Consider the following 16,905-nt stretch of genomic DNA (forward strand, 5'->3'; position numbering starts at 1 on the left):
CAGGTCACAAATGTCGGTATTTCCCTGATTCGCAAAGGATTTTCACTCACAAACTACAGATACATTTACGAGTCCTACGGTTCTCGTTTTGAAATTAGATAGGCCTACCCAGGATTAGCACGGCTGGGTTTCTTTAAACCAGGATTCCGAGAGATTGAAAGTTTGGTTCATTGGAGAAAAGCAGTTCAAAAAGATCTGAAAAAAACTAAATGTATTCATGGCAGAGAAAACAAGTACTACTAACAGACTCAGGGAAACGTTAACATTCACAGAAATTAAAAGTCTCTTTAGAGACTAACAAAAATTGCCACAGCTGACTATATTTCAAGTCATCCAGGCGGGGTATTGGGTTAAGTTTTCAACCAGCAATAATCACGTCTCAGTAGAACTTCATAGACTATGAAATTGCCTCTGCGAAAGGATATCCATAACACCTATGACTTAAAAGTGGACCTGCTCCAACGCTCACAACGCTCGTGGCGCAATTCTCAAACCTTACCGGATGTACAGTACTGTCAGGTCGATGACATGTTCATGTTGCACGTGATTGGCTTGTTGATTACAAACTCCGCCTTTTCCATAACCTTATGATCCCGGTCGCACAGAGAAATTTCACAAACGTAGGACAACCTACTTTTTCAGACCACATACCCATAATTTCCACGTTCGGGTTCTATTAAAGCAGGGGCCAGTTTCAAAGAGAGCCGTTTGCAGGTCACAAATGTCGGTATTTCCCTGATTCGCAAAGGATTTTCACTCACAAACTACAGATACATTTACGAGTCCTACGGTTCTCGTTTTGAAATTAGATAGGCCTACCCAGGATTAGCACGGCTGGGTTTCTTTAAACCAGGATTCCGAGAGATTGAAAGTTTGGTTCATTGGAGAAAAGCAGTTCAAAAAGATCTGAAAAAAACTAAATGTATTCATGGCAGAGAAAACAAGTACTACTAACAGACTCAGGGAAACGTTAACATTCACAGAAATTAAAAGTCTCTTTAGAGACTAACAAAAATTGCCACAGCTGACTATATTTCAAGTCATCCAGGCGGGGTATTGGGTTAAGTTTTCAACCAGCAATAATCACGTCTCAGTAGAACTTCATAGACTATGAAATTGCCTCTGCGAAAGGATATCCATAACACCTATGACTTAAAAGTGGACCTGCTCCAACGCTCACAACGCTCGTGGCGCAATTCTCAAACCTTACCGGATGTACAGTACTGTCAGGTCGATGACATGTTCATGTTGCACGTGATTGGCTTGTTGATTACAAACTCCGCCTTTTCCATAACCTTATGATCCCGGTCGCACAGAGAAATTTCACAAACGTAGGACAACCTACTTTTTCAGACCACATACCCATAATTTCCACGTTCGGGTTCTATTAAAGCAGGGGCCAGTTTCAAAGAGAGCCGTTTGCAGGTCACAAATGTCGGTATTTCCCTGATTCGCAAAGGATTTTCACTCACAAACTACAGATACATTTACGAGTCCTACGGTTCTCGTTTTGAAATTAGATAGGCCTACCCAGGATTAGCACGGCTGGGTTTCTTTAAACCAGGATTCCGAGAGATTGAAAGTTTGGTTCATTGGAGAAAAGCAGTTCAAAAAGATCTGAAAAAAAACTAAATGTATTCATGGCAGAGAAAACAAGTACTACTAACAGACTCAGGGAAACGTTAACATTCACAGAAATTAAAGGTCTCCTTAGAGACTAACAAAAATTGCCACAGCTGACTATATTTCAAGTCATCCAGGCGGGGTATTGGGTTAAGTTTTCAACCAGCAATAATCACGTCTCAGCAGAACTTCATAGACTATGAAATTGCCTCTGCGCAAGGATATCCATAACAACTATGACTTAAAAGTGGACCTGCTCCAACGCTCACAACGCTCGTGGCGCAATTCTCAAACCTTACCGGATGTACAGTACTGTCAGGTCGATGACATGTTCATGTTGCACGTGATTGGCTTGTTGATTACAAACTCCGCCTTTTCCATAACCTTATGATCCCGGTCGCACAGAGAAATTTCACAAACGTAGGACAACCTACTTTTTCAGACCACATACCCATAATTTCCACGTTCGGGTTCTATTAAAGCAGGGGCCAGTTTCAAAGAGAGCCGTTTGCAGGTCACAAATGTCGGTATTTCCCTGATTCGCAAAGGATTTTCACTCACAAACTACAGATACATTTACGAGTCCTACGGTTCTCGTTTTGAAATTAGATAGGCCTACCCAGGATTAGCACGGCTGGGTTTCTTTAAACCAGGATTCCGAGAGATTGAAAGTTTGGTTCATTGGAGAAAAGCAGTTCAAAAAGATCTGAAAAAAACTAAATGTATTCATGGCAGAGAAAACAAGTACTACTAACAGACTCAGGGAAACGTTAACATTCACAGAAATTAAAAGTCTCTTTAGAGACTAACAAAAATTGCCACAGCTGACTATATTTCAAGTCATCCAGGCGGGGTATTGGGTTAAGTTTTCAACCAGCAATAATCACGTCTCAGCAGAACTTCATAGACTATGAAATTGCCTCTGCGCAAGGATATCCATAACAACTATGACTTAAAAGTGGACCTGCTCCAACGCTCACAACGCTCGTGGCGCAATTCTCAAACCTTACCGGATGTACAGTACTGTCAGGTCGATGACATGTTCATGTTGCACGTGATTGGCTTGTTGATTACAAACTCCGCCTTTTCCATAACCTTATGATCCCGGTCGCACAGAGAAATTTCACAAACGTAGGACAACCTACTTTTTCAGACCACATACCCATAATTTCCACGTTCGGGTTCTATTAAAGCAGGGGCCAGTTTCAAAGAGAGCCGTTTGCAGGTCACAGATGTCGGTATTTCCCTGATTCGCAAAGGATTTTCACTCACAAACTACAGATACATTTACGAGTCCTACGGTTCTCGTTTTGAAATTAGATAGGCCTACCCAGGATTAGCACGGCTGGGTTTCTTTAAACCAGGATTCCGAGAGATTGAAAGTTTGGTTCATTGGAGAAAACCAGTTCAAAAAGATCTGAAAAAAACTAAATGTATTCATGGCAGAGAAAACAAGTACTACTAACAGACTCAGGGAAACGTTAACATTCACAGAAATTAAAAGTCTCCTTAGAGACTAACAAAAATTGCCACAGCTGACTATATTTCAAGTCATCCAGGCGGGGTATTGGGTTAAGTTTTCAACCAGCAATAATCACGTCTCAGCAGAACTTCATAGACTATGAAATTGCCTCTGCGCAAGGATATCCATAACACCTATGACTTAAAAGTGGACCTGCTCCAACGCTCACAACGCTCGTGGCGCAATTCTCAAACCTTACCGGATGTACAGTACTGTCAGGTCGATGACATGTTCATGTTGCACGTGATTGGCTTGTTGATTACAAACTCCGCCTTTTCCATAACCTTATGATCCCGGTCGCACAGAGAAATTTCACAAACGTAGGACAACCTACTTTTTCAGACCACATACCCATAATTTCCACGTTCGGGTTCTATTAAAGCAGGGGCCAGTTTCAAAGAGAGCCGTTTGCAGGTCACAAATGTCGGTATTTCCCTGATTCGCAAAGGATTTTCACTCACAAACTACAGATACATTTACGAGTCCTACGGTTCTCGTTTTGAAATTAGATAGGCCTACCCAGGATTAGCACGGCTGGGTTTCTTTAAACCAGGATTCCGAGAGATTGAAAGTTTGGTTCATTGGAGAAAAGCAGTTCAAAAAGATCTGAAAAAAACTAAATGTATTCATGGCAGAGAAAACAAGTACTACTAACAGACTCAGGGAAACGTTAACATTCACAGAAATTAAAAGTCTCTTTAGAGACTAACAAAAATTGCCACAGCTGACTATATTTCAAGTCATCCAGGCGGGGTATTGGGTTAAGTTTTCAACCAGCAATAATCACGTCTCAGTAGAACTTCATAGACTATGAAATTGCCTCTGCGAAAGGATATCCATAACACCTATGACTTAAAAGTGGACCTGCTCCAACGCTCACAACGCTCGTGGTGCAATTCTCAAACCTTACCGGATGTACAGTACTGTCAGGTCGATGACATGTTCATGTTGCACGTGATTGGCTTGTTGATTACAAACTCCGCCTTTTCCATAACCTTATGATCCCGGTCGCACAGAGAAATTTCACAAACGTAGGACAACCTACTTTTTCAGACCACATACCCATAATTTCCACGTTCGGGTTCTATTAAAGCAGGGGCCAGTTTCAAAGAGAGCCGTTTGCAGGTCACAAATGTCGGTATTTCCCTGATTCGCAAAGGATTTTCACTCACAAACTACAGATACATTTACGAGTCCTACGGTTCTCGTTTTGAAATTAGATAGGCCTACCCAGGATTAGCACGGCTGGGTTTCTTTAAACCAGGATTCCGAGAGATTGAAAGTTTGGTTCATTGGAGAAAAGCAGTTCAAAAAGATCTGAAAAAAAACTAAATGTATTCATGGCAGAGAAAACAAGTACTACTAACAGACTCAGGGAAACGTTAACATTCACAGAAATTAAAAGTCTCCTTAGAGACTAACAAAAATTGCCACAGCTGACTATATTTCAAGTCATCCAGGCGGGGTATTGGGTTAAGTTTTCAACCAGCAATAATCACGTCTCAGCAGAACTTCATAGACTATGAAATTGCCTCTGCGCAAGGATATCCATAACACCTATGACTTAAAAGTGGACCTGCTCCAACGCTCACAACGCTCGTGGCGCAATTCTCAAACCTTACCGGATGTACAGTACTGTCAGGTCGATGACATGTTCATGTTGCACGTGATTGGCTTGTTGATTACAAACTCCGCCTTTTCCATAACCTTATGATCCCGGTCGCACAGAGAAATTTCACAAACGTAGGACAACCTACTTTTTCAGACCACATACCCATAATTTCCACGTTCGGGTTCTATTAAAGCAGGGGCCAGTTTCAAAGAGAGCCGTTTGCAGGTCACAAATGTCGGTATTTCCCTGATTCGCAAAGGATTTTCACTCACAAACTACAGATACATTTACGAGTCCTACGGTTCTCGTTTTGAAATTAGATAGGCCTACCCAGGATTAGCACGGCTGGGTTTCTTTAAACCAGGATTCCGAGAGATTGAAAGTTTGGTTCATTGGAGAAAAGCAGTTCAAAAAGATCTGAAAAAAACTAAATGTATTCATGGCAGAGAAAACAAGTACTACTAACAGACTCAGGGAAACGTTAACATTCACAGAAATTAAAAGTCTCTTTAGAGACTAACAAAAATTGCCACAGCTGACTATATTTCAAGTCATCCAGGCGGGGTATTGGGTTAAGTTTTCAACCAGCAATAATCACGTCTCAGTAGAACTTCATAGACTATGAAATTGCCTCTGCGAAAGGATATCCATAACACCTATGACTTAAAAGTGGACCTGCTCCAACGCTCACAACGCTCGTGGCGCAATTCTCAAACCTTACCGGATGTACAGTACTGTCAGGTCGATGACATGTTCATGTTGCACGTGATTGGCTTGTTGATTACAAACTCCGCCTTTTCCATAACCTTATGATCCCGGTCGCACAGAGAAATTTCACAAACGTAGGACAACCTACTTTTTCAGACCACATACCCATAATTTCCACGTTCGGGTTCTATTAAAGCAGGGGCCAGTTTCAAAGAGAGCCGTTTGCAGGTCACAAATGTCGGTATTTCCCTGATTCGCAAAGGATTTTCACTCACAAACTACAGATACATTTACGAGTCCTACGGTTCTCGTTTTGAAATTAGATAGGCCTACCCAGGATTAGCACGGCTGGGTTTCTTTAAACCAGGATTCCGAGAGATTGAAAGTTTGGTTCATTGGAGAAAAGCAGTTCAAAAAGATCTGAAAAAAAACTAAATGTATTCATGGCAGAGAAAACAAGTACTACTAACAGACTCAGGGAAACGTTAACATTCACAGAAATTAAAAGTCTCCTTAGAGACTAACAAAAATTGCCACAGCTGACTATATTTCAAGTCATCCAGGCGGGGTATTGGGTTAAGTTTTCAACCAGCAATAATCACGTCTCAGCAGAACTTCATAGACTATGAAATTGCCTCTGCGCAAGGATATCCATAACACCTATGACTTAAAAGTGGACCTGCTCCAACGCTCACAACGCTCGTGGCGCAATTCTCAAACCTTACCGGATGTACAGTACTGTCAGGTCGATGACATGTTCATGTTGCACGTGATTGGCTTGTTGATTACAAACTCCGCCTTTTCCATAACCTTATGATCCCGGTCGCACAGAGAAATTTCACAAACGTAGGACAACCTACTTTTTCAGACCACATACCCATAATTTCCACGTTCGGGTTCTATTAAAGCAGGGGCCAGTTTCAAAGAGAGCCGTTTGCAGGTCACAAATGTCGGTATTTCCCTGATTCGCAAAGGATTTTCACTCACAAACTACAGATACATTTACGAGTCCTACGGTTCTCGTTTTGAAATTAGATAGGCCTACCCAGGATTAGCACGGCTGGGTTTCTTTAAACCAGGATTCCGAGAGATTGAAAGTTTGGTTCATTGGAGAAAAGCAGTTCAAAAAGATCTGAAAAAAACTAAATGTATTCATGGCAGAGAAAACAAGTACTACTAACAGACTCAGGGAAACGTTAACATTCACAGAAATTAAAAGTCTCTTTAGAGACTAACAAAAATTGCCACAGCTGACTATATTTCAAGTCATCCAGGCGGGGTATTGGGTTAAGTTTTCAACCAGCAATAATCACGTCTCAGTAGAACTTCATAGACTATGAAATTGCCTCTGCGAAAGGATATCCATAACACCTATGACTTAAAAGTGGACCTGCTCCAACGCTCACAACGCTCGTGGCGCAATTCTCAAACCTTACCGGATGTACAGTACTGTCAGGTCGATGACATGTTCATGTTGCACGTGATTGGCTTGTTGATTACAAACTCCGCCTTTTCCATAACCTTATGATCCCGGTCGCACAGAGAAATTTCACAAACGTAGGACAACCTACTTTTTCAGACCACATACCCATAATTTCCACGTTCGGGTTCTATTAAAGCAGGGGCCAGTTTCAAAGAGAGCCGTTTGCAGGTCACAAATGTCGGTATTTCCCTGATTCGCAAAGGATTTTCACTCACAAACTACAGATACATTTACGAGTCCTACGGTTCTCGTTTTGAAATTAGATAGGCCTACCCAGGATTAGCACGGCTGGGTTTCTTTAAACCAGGATTCTGAGAGATTGAAAGTTTGGTTCATTGGAGAAAACCAGTTCAAAAAGATCTGAAAAAAAACTAAATGTATTCATGGCAGAGAAAACAAGTACTACTAACAGACTCAGGGAAACGTTAACATTCACAGAAATTAAAAGTCTCCTTAGAGACTAACAAAAATTGCCACAGCTGACTATATTTCAAGTCATCCAGGCGGGGTATTGGGTTAAGTTTTCAACCAGCAATAATCACGTCTCAGCAGAACTTCATAGACTATGAAATTGCCTCTGCGCAAGGATATCCATAACACCTATGACTTAAAAGTGGACCTGCTCCAACGCTCACAACGCTCGTGGCGCAATTCTCAAACCTTACCGGATGTACAGTACTGTCAGGTCGATGACATGTTCATGTTGCACGTGATTGGCTTGTTGATTACAAACTCCGCCTTTTCCATAACCTTATGATCCCGGTCGCACAGAGAAATTTCACAAACGTAGGACAACCTACTTTTTCAGACCACATACCCATAATTTCCACGTTCGGGTTCTATTAAAGCAGGGGCCAGTTTCAAAGAGAGCCGTTTGCAGGTCACAAATGTCGGTATTTCCCTGATTCGCAAAGGATTTTCACTCACAAACTACAGATACATTTACGAGTCCTACGGTTCTCGTTTTGAAATTAGATAGGCCTACCCAGGATTAGCACGGCTGGGTTTCTTTAAACCAGGATTCCGAGAGATTGAAAGTTTGGTTCATTGGAGAAAAGCAGTTCAAAAAGATCTGAAAAAAACTAAATGTATTCATGGCAGAGAAAACAAGTACTACTAACAGACTCAGGGAAACGTTAACATTCACAGAAATTAAAAGTCTCTTTAGAGACTAACAAAAATTGCCACAGCTGACTATATTTCAAGTCATCCAGGCGGGGTATTGGGTTAAGTTTTCAACCAGCAATAATCACGTCTCAGTAGAACTTCATAGACTATGAAATTGCCTCTGCGAAAGGATATCCATAACACCTATGACTTAAAAGTGGACCTGCTCCAACGCTCACAACGCTCGTGGCGCAATTCTCAAACCTTACCGGATGTACAGTACTGTCAGGTCGATGACATGTTCATGTTGCACGTGATTGGCTTGTTGATTACAAACTCCGCCTTTTCCATAACCTTATGATCCCGGTCGCACAGAGAAATTTCACAAACGTAGGACAACCTACTTTTTCAGACCACATACCCATAATTTCCACGTTCGGGTTCTATTAAAGCAGGGGCCAGTTTCAAAGAGAGCCGTTTGCAGGTCACAAATGTCGGTATTTCCCTGATTCGCAAAGGATTTTCACTCACAAACTACAGATACATTTACGAGTCCTACGGTTCTCGTTTTGAAATTAGATAGGCCTACCCAGGATTAGCACGGCTGGGTTTCTTTAAACCAGGATTCCGAGAGATTGAAAGTTTGGTTCATTGGAGAAAAGCAGTTCAAAAAGATCTGAAAAAAAACTAAATGTATTCATGGCAGAGAAAACAAGTACTACTAACAGACTCAGGGAAACGTTAACATTCACAGAAATTAAAAGTCTCCTTAGAGACTAACAAAAATTGCCACAGCTGACTATATTTCAAGTCATCCAGGCGGGGTATTGGGTTAAGTTTTCAACCAGCAATAATCACGTCTCAGCAGAACTTCATAGACTATGAAATTGCCTCTGCGCAAGGATATCCATAACACCTATGACTTAAAAGTGGACCTGCTCCAACGCTCACAACGCTCGTGGCGCAATTCTCAAACCTTACCGGATGTACAGTACTGTCAGGTCGATGACATGTTCATGTTGCACGTGATTGGCTTGTTGATTACAAACTCCGCCTTTTCCATAACCTTATGATCCCGGTCGCACAGAGAAATTTCACAAACGTAGGACAACCTACTTTTTCAGACCACATACCCATAATTTCCACGTTCGGGTTCTATTAAAGCAGGGGCCAGTTTCAAAGAGAGCCGTTTGCAGGTCACAAATGTCGGTATTTCCCTGATTCGCAAAGGATTTTCACTCACAAACTACAGATACATTTACGAGTCCTACGGTTCTCGTTTTGAAATTAGATAGGCCTACCCAGGATTAGCACGGCTGGGTTTCTTTAAACCAGGATTCCGAGAGATTGAAAGTTTGGTTCATTGGAGAAAAGCAGTTCAAAAAGATCTGAAAAAAACTAAATGTATTCATGGCAGAGAAAACAAGTACTACTAACAGACTCAGGGAAACGTTAACATTCACAGAAATTAAAAGTCTCTTTAGAGACTAACAAAAATTGCCACAGCTGACTATATTTCAAGTCATCCAGGCGGGGTATTGGGTTAAGTTTTCAACCAGCAATAATCACGTCTCAGTAGAACTTCATAGACTATGAAATTGCCTCTGCGAAAGGATATCCATAACACCTATGACTTAAAAGTGGACCTGCTCCAACGCTCACAACGCTCGTGGCGCAATTCTCAAACCTTACCGGATGTACAGTACTGTCAGGTCGATGACATGTTCATGTTGCACGTGATTGGCTTGTTGATTACAAACTCCGCCTTTTCCATAACCTTATGATCCCGGTCGCACAGAGAAATTTCACAAACGTAGGACAACCTACTTTTTCAGACCACATACCCATAATTTCCACGTTCGGGTTCTATTAAAGCAGGGGCCAGTTTCAAAGAGAGCCGTTTGCAGGTCACAAATGTCGGTATTTCCCTGATTCGCAAAGGATTTTCACTCACAAACTACAGATACATTTACGAGTCCTACGGTTCTCGTTTTGAAATTAGATAGGCCTACCCAGGATTAGCACGGCTGGGTTTCTTTAAACCAGGATTCCGAGAGATTGAAAGTTTGGTTCATTGGAGAAAACCATTTCAAAAAGATCTGAAAAAAAACTAAATGTATTCATGGCAGAGAAAACAAGTACTACTAACAGACTCAGGGAAACGTTAACATTCACAGAAATTAAAAGTCTCCTTAGAGACTAACAAAAATTGCCACAGCTGACTATATTTCAAGTCATCCAGGCGGGGTATTGGGTTAAGTTTTCAACCAGCAATAATCACGTCTCAGCAGAACTTCATAGACTATGAAATTGCCTCTGCGCAAGGATATCCATAACACCTATGACTTAAAAGTGGACCTGCTCCAACGCTCACAACGCTCGTGGCGCAATTCTCAAACCTTACCGGATGTACAGTACTGTCAGGTCGATGACATGTTCATGTTGCACGTGATTGGCTTGTTGATTACAAACTCCGCCTTTTCCATAACCTTATGATCCCGGTCGCACAGAGAAATTTCACAAACGTAGGACAACCTACTTTTTCAGACCACATACCCATAATTTCCACGTTCGGGTTCTATTAAAGCAGGGGCCAGTTTCAAAGAGAGCCGTTTGCAGGTCACAAATGTCGGTATTTCCCTGATTCGCAAAGGATTTTCACTCACAAACTACAGATACATTTACGAGTCCTACGGTTCTCGTTTTGAAATTAGATAGGCCTACCCAGGATTAGCACGGCTGGGTTTCTTTAAACCAGGATTCCGAGAGATTGAAAGTTTGGTTCATTGGAGAAAAGCAGTTCAAAAAGATCTGAAAAAAACTAAATGTATTCATGGCAGAGAAAACAAGTACTACTAACAGACTCAGGGAAACGTTAACATTCACAGAAATTAAAAGTCTCTTTAGAGACTAACAAAAATTGCCACAGCTGACTATATTTCAAGTCATCCAGGCGGGGTATTGGGTTAAGTTTTCAACCAGCAATAATCACGTCTCAGCAGAACTTCATAGACTATGAAATTGCCTCTGCGCAAGGATATCCATAACACCTATGACTTAAAAGTGGACCTGCTCCAACGCTCACAACGCTCGTGGCGCAATTCTCAAACCTTACCGGATGTACAGTACTGTCAGGTCGATGACATGTTCATGTTGCACGTGATTGGCTTGTTGATTACAAACTCCGCCTTTTCCATAACCTTATGATCCCGGTCGCACAGAGAAATTTCACAAACGTAGGACAACCTACTTTTTCAGACCACATACCCATAATTTCCACGTTCGGGTTCTATTAAAGCAGGGGCCAGTTTCAAAGAGAGCCGTTTGCAGGTCACAAATGTCGGTATTTCCCTGATTCGCAAAGGATTTTCACTCACAAACTACAGATACATTTACGAGTCCTACGGTTCTCGTTTTGAAATTAGATAGGCCTACCCAGGATTAGCACGGCTGGGTTTCTTTAAACCAGGATTCCGAGAGATTGAAAGTTTGGTTCATTGGAGAAAACCAGTTCAAAAAGATCTGAAAAAAACTAAATGTATTCATGGCAGAGAAAACAAGTACTACTAACAGACTCAGGGAAACGTTAACATTCACAGAAATTAAAAGTCTCTTTAGAGACTAACAAAAATTGCCACAGCTGACTATATTTCAAGTCATCCAGGCGGGGTATTGGGTTAAGTTTTCAACCAGCAATAATCACGTCTCAGTAGAACTTCATAGACTATGAAATTGCCTCTGCGAAAGGATATCCATAACACCTATGACTTAAAAGTGGACCTGCTCCAACGCTCACAACGCTCGTGGCGCAATTCTCAAACCTTACCGGATGTACAGTACTGTCAGGTCGATGACATGTTCATGTTGCACGTGATTGGCTTGTTGATTACAAACTCCGCCTTTTCCATAACCTTATGATCCCGGTCGCACAGAGAAATTTCACAAACGTAGGACAACCTACTTTTTCAGACCACATACCCATAATTTCCACGTTCGGGTTCTATTAAAGCAGGGGCCAGTTTCAAAGAGAGCCGTTTGCAGGTCACAAATGTCGGTATTTCCCTGATTCGCAAAGGATTTTCACTCACAAACTACAGATACATTTACGAGTCCTACGGTTCTCGTTTTGAAATTAGATAGGCCTACCCAGGATTAGCACGGCTGGGTTTCTTTAAACCAGGATTCCGAGAGATTGAAAGTTTGGTTCATTGGAGAAAAGCAGTTCAAAAAGATCTGAAAAAAAACTAAATGTATTCATGGCAGAGAAAACAAGTACTACTAACAGACTCAGGGAAACGTTAACATTCACAGAAATTAAAAGTCTCCTTAGAGACTAACAAAAATTGCCACAGCTGACTATATTTCAAGTCATCCAGGCGGGGTATTGGGTTAAGTTTTCAACCAGCAATAATCACGTCTCAGCAGAACTTCATAGACTATGAAATTGCCTCTGCGCAAGGATATCCATAACACCTATGACTTAAAAGTGGACCTGCTCCAACGCTCACAACGCTCGTGGCGCAATTCTCAAACCTTACCGGATGTACAGTACTGTCAGGTCGATGACATGTTCATGTTGCACGTGATTGGCTTGTTGATTACAAACTCCGCCTTTTCCATAACCTTATGATCCCGGTCGCACAGAGAAATTTCACAAACGTAGGACAACCTACTTTTTCAGACCACATACCCATAATTTCCACGTTCGGGTTCTATTAAAGCAGGGGCCAGTTTCAAAGAGAGCCGTTTGCAGGTCACAAATGTCGGTATTTCCCTGATTCGCAAAGGATTTTCACTCACAAACTACAGATACATTTACGAGTCCTACGGTTCTCGTTTTGAAATTAGATAGGCCTACCCAGGATTAGCACGGCTGGGTTTCTTTAAACCAGGATTCCGAGAGATTGAAAGTTTGGTTCATTGGAGAAAACCAGTTCAAAAAGATCTGAAAAAAACTAAATGTATTCATGGCAGAGAAAACAAGTACTACTAACAGACTCAGGGAAACGTTAACATTCACAGAAATTAAAAGTCTCTTTAGAGACTAACAAAAATTGCCACAGCTGACTATATTTCAAGTCATCCAGGCGGGGTATTGGGTTAAGTTTTCAACCAGCAATAATCACGTCTCAGCAGAACTTCATAGACTATGAAATTGCCTCTGCGAAAGGATATCCATAACACCTATGACTTAAAAGTGGACCTGCTCCAACGCTCACAACGCTCGTGGCGCAATTCTCAAACCTTACCGGATGTACAGTACTGTCAGGTCGATGACATGTTCATGTTGCACGTGATTGGCTTGTTGATTACAAACTCCGCCTTTTCCATAACCTTATGATCCCGGTCGCACAGAGAAATTTCACAAACGTAGGACAACCTACTTTTTCAGACCACATACCCATAATTTCCACGTTCGGGTTCTATTAAAGCAGGGGCCAGTTTCAAAGAGAGCCGTTTGCAGGTCACAAATGTCGGTATTTCCCTGATTCGCAAAGGATTTTCACTCACAAACTACAGATACATTTACGGTTCTCGTTTTGAAATTAGATAGGCCTACCCAGGATTAGCACGGCTGGGTTTCTTTAAACCAGGATTCCGAGAGATTGAAAGTTTGGTTCATTGGAGAAAACCAGTTCAAAAAGATCTGAAAAAAAACTAAATGTATTCATGGCAGAGAAAACAAGTACTACTAACAGACTCAGGGAAACGTTAACATTCACAGAAATTAAAAGTCTCCTTAGAGACTAACAAAAATTGCCACAGCTGACTATATTTCAAGTCATCCAGGCGGGGTATTGGGTTAAGTTTTCAACCAGCAATAATCACGTCTCAGCAGAACTTCATAGACTATGAAATTGCCTCTGCGCAAGGATATCCATAACACCTATGACTTAAAAGTGGACCTGCTCCAACGCTCACAACGCTCGTGGCGCAATTCTCAAACCTTACCGGATGTACAGTACTGTCAGGTCGATGACATGTTCATGTTGCACGTGATTGGCTTGTTGATTACAAACTCCGCCTTTTCCATAACCTTATGATCCCGGTCGCACAGAGAAATTTCACAAACGTAGGACAACCTACTTTTTCAGACCACATACCCATAATTTCCACGTTCGGGTTCTATTAAAGCAGGGGCCAGTTTCAAAGAGAGCCGTTTGCAGGTCACAAATGTCGGTATTTCCCTGATTCGCAAAGGATTTTCACTCACAAACTACAGATACATTTACGAGTCCTACGGTTCTCGTTTTGAAATTAGATAGGCCTACCCAGGATTAGCACGGCTGGGTTTCTTTAAACCAGGATTCCGAGAGATTGAAAGTTTGGTTCATTGGAGAAAACCAGTTCAAAAAGATCTGAAAAAAACTAAATGTATTCATGGCAGAGAAAACAAGTACTACTAACAGACTCAGGGAAACGTTAACATTCACAGAAATTAAAAGTCTCTTTAGAGACTAACAAAAATTGCCACAGCTGACTATATTTCAAGTCATCCAGGCGGGGTATTGGGTTAAGTTTTCAACCAGCAATAATCACGTCTCAGCAGAACTTCATAGACTATGAAATTGCCTCTGCGAAAGGATATCCATAACACCTATGACTTAAAAGTGGACCTGCTCCAACGCTCACAACGCTCGTGGCGCAATTCTCAAACCTTACCGGATGTACAGTACTGTCAGGTCGATGACATGTTCATGTTGCACGTGATTGGCTTGTTGATTACAAACTCCGCCTTTTCCATAACCTTATGATCCCGGTCGCACAGAGAAATTTCACAAACGTAGGACAACCTACTTTTTCAGACCACATACCCATAATTTCCACGTTCGGGTTCTATTAAAGCAGGGGCCAGTTTCAAAGAGAGCCGTTTGCAGGTCACAAATGTCGGTATTTCCCTGATTCGCAAAGGATTTTCACTCACAAACTACAGATACATTTACGGTTCTCGTTTTGAAATTAGATAGGCCTACCCAGGATTAGCACGGCTGGGTTTCTTTAAACCAGGATTCCGAGAGATTGAAAGTTTGGTTCATTGGAGAAAACCAGTTCAAAAAGATCTGAAAAAAAACTAAATGTATTCATGGCAGAGAAAACAAGTACTACTAACAGACTCAGGGAAACGTTAACATTCACAGAAATTAAAAGTCTCCTTAGAGACTAACAAAAATTGCCACAGCTGACTATATTTCAAGTCATCCAGGCGGGGTATTGGGTTAAGTTTTCAACCAGCAATAATCACGTCTCAGCAGAACTTCATAGACTATGAAATTGCCTCTGCGCAAGGATATCCATAACACCTATGACTTAAAAGTGGACCTGCTCCAACGCTCACAACGCTCGTGGCGCAATTCTCAAACCTTACCGGATGTACAGTACTGTCAGGTCGATGACATGTTCATGTTGCACGTGATTGGCTTGTTGATTACAAACTCCGCCTTTTCCATAACCTTATGATCCCGGTCGCACAGAGAAATTTCACAAACGTAGGACAACCTACTTTTTCAGACCACATACCCATAATTTCCACGTTCGGGTTCTATTAAAGCAGGGGCCAGTTTCAAAGAGAGCCGTTTGCAGGTCACAAATGTCGGTATTTCCCTGATTCGCAAAGGATTTTCACTCACAAACTACAGATACATTTACGAGTCCTACGGTTCTCGTTTTGAAATTAGATAGGCCTACCCAGGATTAGCACGGCTGGGTTTCTTTAAACCAGGATTCCGAGAGATTGAAAGTTTGGTTCATTGGAGAAAAGCAGTTCAAAAAGATCTGAAAAAAACTAAATGTATTCATGGCAGAGAAAACAAGTACTACTAACAGACTCAGGGAAACGTTAACATTCACAGAAATTAAAAGTCTCTTTAGAGACTAACAAAAATTGCCACAGCTGACTATATTTCAAGTCATCCAGGCGGGGTATTGGGTTAAGTTTTCAACCAGCAATAACCACGTCTCCGTAGAACTTCATAGACTATGAAATTGCCTCTGCGAAAGGATATCCATAACAACTATGACTTAAAAGTGGACCTGCTCCAACGCTCACAACGCTCGTGGCGCAATTCTCAAACCTTACCGGATGTACAGTACTGTCAGGTCGATGACATGTTCATGTTGCACGTGATTGGCTTGTTGATTACAAACTCCGCCTTTTCCATAACCTTATGATCCCGGTCGCACAGAGAAATTTCACAAACGTAGGACAACCTACTTTTTCAGACCACATACCCATAATTTCCACGTTCGGGTTCTATTAAAGCAGGGGCCAGTTTCAAAGAGAGCCGTTTGCAGGTCACAAATGTCGGTATTTCCCTGATTCGCAAAGGATTTTCACTCACAAACTACAGATACATTTACGAGTCCTACGGTTCTCGTTTTGAAATTAGATAGGCCTACCCAGGATTAGCACGGCTGGGTTTCTTTAAACCAGGATTCCGAGAGATTGAAAGTTTGGTTCATTGGAGAAAACCAGTTCAAAAAGATCTGAAAAAAACTAAATGTATTCATGGCAGAGAAAACAAGTACTACTAACAGACTCAGGGAAACGTTAACATTCACAGAAATTAAAAGTCTCTTTAGAGACTAACAAAAATTGCCACAGCTGACTATATTTCAAGTCATCCAGGCGGGGTATTGGGTTAAGTTTTCAACCAGCAATAATCACGTCTCAGTAGAACTTCATAGACTATGAAATTGCCTCTGCGAAAGGATATCCATAACACCTATGACTTAAAAGTGGACCTGCTCCAACGCTCACAACGCTCGTGGCGCAATTCTCAAACCTTACCGGATGTACAGTACTGTCAGGTCGATGACATGTTCATGTTGCACGTGATTGGCTTGTTGATT

At 41.6% G+C, this 16,905-nt stretch overlaps 1 long non-coding RNA gene and 24 other non-coding genes across 25 annotated transcripts in view; all 25 read right to left on the reverse strand.

Moving 5' to 3' along the window:
- LOC122998863 overlaps positions 1–16,905 on the reverse strand; it is a 71,645-nt gene that overhangs the window by 43,272 nt on the left and 11,468 nt on the right. The gene's annotated exons all lie outside the window — the stretch shown is intronic.
- LOC122999072 lies at positions 283–423 on the reverse strand. Its single transcript, XR_006407598.1, has one exon. It is a non-coding gene; the product is annotated as a U4 spliceosomal RNA (small nuclear RNA).
- LOC122999073 lies at positions 994–1,134 on the reverse strand. The gene has a single exon (XR_006407599.1). It is a non-coding gene; the product is annotated as a U4 spliceosomal RNA (small nuclear RNA).
- LOC122999162 lies at positions 1,706–1,846 on the reverse strand. The gene has a single exon (XR_006407679.1). It is a non-coding gene; the product is annotated as a U4 spliceosomal RNA (small nuclear RNA).
- LOC122999137 lies at positions 2,417–2,557 on the reverse strand. The gene has a single exon (XR_006407656.1). It is a non-coding gene; the product is annotated as a U4 spliceosomal RNA (small nuclear RNA).
- LOC122999163 lies at positions 3,128–3,268 on the reverse strand. Its single transcript, XR_006407680.1, has one exon. It is a non-coding gene; the product is annotated as a U4 spliceosomal RNA (small nuclear RNA).
- On the reverse strand, positions 3,839–3,979 carry LOC122999074. Its single transcript, XR_006407600.1, has one exon. It is a non-coding gene; the product is annotated as a U4 spliceosomal RNA (small nuclear RNA).
- Positions 4,551–4,691, reverse strand: LOC122999164. The gene has a single exon (XR_006407681.1). It is a non-coding gene; the product is annotated as a U4 spliceosomal RNA (small nuclear RNA).
- Positions 5,262–5,402, reverse strand: LOC122999075. Its single transcript, XR_006407601.1, has one exon. It is a non-coding gene; the product is annotated as a U4 spliceosomal RNA (small nuclear RNA).
- Positions 5,974–6,114, reverse strand: LOC122999036. The gene has a single exon (XR_006407566.1). It is a non-coding gene; the product is annotated as a U4 spliceosomal RNA (small nuclear RNA).
- Positions 6,685–6,825, reverse strand: LOC122999077. Its single transcript, XR_006407602.1, has one exon. It is a non-coding gene; the product is annotated as a U4 spliceosomal RNA (small nuclear RNA).
- Positions 7,397–7,537, reverse strand: LOC122999037. The gene has a single exon (XR_006407567.1). It is a non-coding gene; the product is annotated as a U4 spliceosomal RNA (small nuclear RNA).
- LOC122999079 lies at positions 8,108–8,248 on the reverse strand. The gene has a single exon (XR_006407604.1). It is a non-coding gene; the product is annotated as a U4 spliceosomal RNA (small nuclear RNA).
- Positions 8,820–8,960, reverse strand: LOC122999038. Its single transcript, XR_006407568.1, has one exon. It is a non-coding gene; the product is annotated as a U4 spliceosomal RNA (small nuclear RNA).
- Positions 9,531–9,671, reverse strand: LOC122999080. Its single transcript, XR_006407605.1, has one exon. It is a non-coding gene; the product is annotated as a U4 spliceosomal RNA (small nuclear RNA).
- On the reverse strand, positions 10,243–10,383 carry LOC122999039. Its single transcript, XR_006407569.1, has one exon. It is a non-coding gene; the product is annotated as a U4 spliceosomal RNA (small nuclear RNA).
- On the reverse strand, positions 10,954–11,094 carry LOC122999138. The gene has a single exon (XR_006407657.1). It is a non-coding gene; the product is annotated as a U4 spliceosomal RNA (small nuclear RNA).
- On the reverse strand, positions 11,665–11,805 carry LOC122999081. Its single transcript, XR_006407606.1, has one exon. It is a non-coding gene; the product is annotated as a U4 spliceosomal RNA (small nuclear RNA).
- LOC122999040 lies at positions 12,377–12,517 on the reverse strand. Its single transcript, XR_006407570.1, has one exon. It is a non-coding gene; the product is annotated as a U4 spliceosomal RNA (small nuclear RNA).
- Positions 13,088–13,228, reverse strand: LOC122999102. The gene has a single exon (XR_006407625.1). It is a non-coding gene; the product is annotated as a U4 spliceosomal RNA (small nuclear RNA).
- On the reverse strand, positions 13,791–13,931 carry LOC122999042. Its single transcript, XR_006407572.1, has one exon. It is a non-coding gene; the product is annotated as a U4 spliceosomal RNA (small nuclear RNA).
- On the reverse strand, positions 14,502–14,642 carry LOC122999103. The gene has a single exon (XR_006407626.1). It is a non-coding gene; the product is annotated as a U4 spliceosomal RNA (small nuclear RNA).
- LOC122999044 lies at positions 15,205–15,345 on the reverse strand. The gene has a single exon (XR_006407573.1). It is a non-coding gene; the product is annotated as a U4 spliceosomal RNA (small nuclear RNA).
- Positions 15,916–16,056, reverse strand: LOC122999105. The gene has a single exon (XR_006407628.1). It is a non-coding gene; the product is annotated as a U4 spliceosomal RNA (small nuclear RNA).
- On the reverse strand, positions 16,627–16,767 carry LOC122999082. Its single transcript, XR_006407607.1, has one exon. It is a non-coding gene; the product is annotated as a U4 spliceosomal RNA (small nuclear RNA).

Source organism: Thunnus albacares, chromosome 15, assembly GCF_914725855.1.
Source record: "Thunnus albacares chromosome 15, fThuAlb1.1, whole genome shotgun sequence".
NCBI lineage: Eukaryota > Metazoa > Chordata > Actinopteri > Scombriformes > Scombridae > Thunnus > Thunnus albacares.